At 42.1% G+C, this 2,214-nt stretch overlaps 1 pseudogene; it reads left to right on the top strand.

The window, feature by feature from the left end:
• The first annotated feature begins 613 nt into the window (after positions 1 to 613).
• Positions 614 to 1,394, top strand: LOC106734684 (peptidyl-prolyl cis-trans isomerase A-like; annotated as a pseudogene).
• Positions 1,395 to 2,214: the final 820 nt, after the last annotated feature.

The raw sequence follows: 2,214 nt of genomic DNA, 5'->3' as shown, positions 1-2,214 counted from the left end.
AAAAATAAAAAAAAAAAAATCTTTTGGAATTGGCAGGTGGCATGGTGGTTATAGATGCTAGACCCCCCCACATGCAGTTCGAGTCCCAGACCCGGTGACTAGCTTTCTCACTTTCCCTTTCTCTCTCTCTTTGGTCAAATTAAATTTATAATAATAATTAATAAAATTTATTTATTATTATTATTTTTAATTAGTTATTTAACTTTAACTTTATTTGTTTATTTTAATTTGAACAGAGAGGAGGAGAGAGAGAGAAAGTGAGAAAGCAAGACACCAGGTCTCAGACTTAAACTGCGGTTGGCCATGTGGGAGTCCAGCACCCTTAACCACCACGGCACCTACTGGCCCCCAATAAATAATTCTTTAAAAAAAAAAAAAGACTTATTTTTATTTAACTTTATTATTATTATTATTTTACAGTTTGATCAGAGAAAGAAAAAGAAAGTGAGAAAGCAAGTCATGAGGGAGGTCCAGGACTTAACCTCAGTCGGCCATGTGGGAGTCCAGCACCTTTAACCACTATGCCATCTCCTGGCCCCCACCAGTAAATAATTCTTAAAAAGAAAAAAAGAGGCTTTGCAGACACTGCTGCCCAAGTCTCTCCCCCTTTACCATGGTCAACTCCACCATGTTCTTTGACATCACTGTTGAGAGGGAGCTCTTGGGCAGCATCTCCTTCAAGCTATTTGCAGAAAAGTTCCAAAGACAGCAGAAAACTTCCGTGCTTTGAGCACTGGAGAGAAAGGATTTGGTTTTAAGGGTTTCTGCTTTCACAGAATTATTCCAGGGTTTATATGCCAGGGTGGCGACTTCACATGCCATAATGGTATGGGTGACAAGTCCATCTATGGTGAGAAATTCAATGATGAGAACTTCATCCTGAAACATACAGGTCCTGGCATCTTGTCCATGGCGAATGCTGAACCCAGCACAAACGGTTCTCAGTTTTTCATCTACACTGCCAAGACGAGTGGTTGGATGGCAAGCATGTGGTCTTTGGCAAGGTGAAAGAGGGCATGAATATTATGGAAGCCATGGAGCACTTTGGGTCCAAGAACGGCAAGACCAGCAAGATCAGCATTTTTTCTTTCTTTCTTTTTTTTTTTTTAGAGGTTTTTGCTATAGGAGGGCACTTGTGCTCGCCAAACAGAGAGAGACAGAGAGAGAAAGTGAGAAATCACCCCCCAGGGGGAGGACCATGCCTCAATCTCTTCTCCTCTCGGGATCTTGGGCACGCACACACACGTGCCCGGCGTGAGTTTTAAGCTACCGAGTCGAGTTTTAAGCCACTGGGTCCAGGACACGAACCGCGGTCGACTACGTGGGAGTCCAGTGACATAGCCATTACGCTAACTGCTGGTCCCAAGAAGATCAGCATTTCTGACTGTGGATAACTCTAATGAATTTGTTTTCTCTTAACCACCAGAACGTTCCTTCTGTAGCTCAGGAGAGCATCCTCCACCCCATCTGCTCGCGATGTCCTGTAATCCGTGTTCTTGCTACAGTTCGTTTGGTTCCATATTTCCCTTATCCCCCTCCAAATCTATCTGAATTGCAAAGTTAAGTTTATGATTATGCAATTAAAAACTACAAAAAAAATCCTCTTTCCATAATGAGATACCACCTCACCTTACCCTTGTTAGCCCAGCTATAATAAAAAGCCCAAAATAGAAATAACACATGCTGGTGAGGATGTGGAGAAGTGGAAACCCTTGTGTATTATTGGTGGAAAGTACCATAGTGTCTCCGCCGATACACACACACAAACCTATAAAATTACCACACCATATAATCTAGCAATTTCACTTCTAGATTTGTCCCTAAAGAATCAAACACAGGGACTTGAACAGATATTTGTATACTCATGATTACAGCAGCATTATTCACAATAGCCAAAAAGGTAGAAACAGCCCAAGTGTCTGCTGATGAATGAATGGTCAGATGAGACGAAGGAGAGACAGACAATGGACTATCACTCAGCTTCATAAAGAAGGGAATTCTGACACAAGGTACAACACAGAGGAGCCGTGAGGACATTATGCTCAATGAAATAAGTCAGTCATAAGAGGAAATTCACTATTAATATGTAACTCCAGGGACCAGCAGATGGCTTAATGGTTACATCGCTAGACTCTCATGTAGACGACTGTAGTTCAAGTCCCAGACCTGGTGGCTTAAAACTCACACTGGGTGTGTGTGTGCCTGCCAAAAATC

This window comes from Tupaia chinensis, unplaced genomic scaffold (assembly GCF_000334495.1).
Source record: "Tupaia chinensis unplaced genomic scaffold, TupChi_1.0 Scaffold000182_1, whole genome shotgun sequence".
In the NCBI taxonomy this organism is placed as follows: domain Eukaryota; kingdom Metazoa; phylum Chordata; class Mammalia; order Scandentia; family Tupaiidae; genus Tupaia; species Tupaia belangeri.
This window is presented reverse-complemented; position numbering and strand designations above follow the sequence as displayed.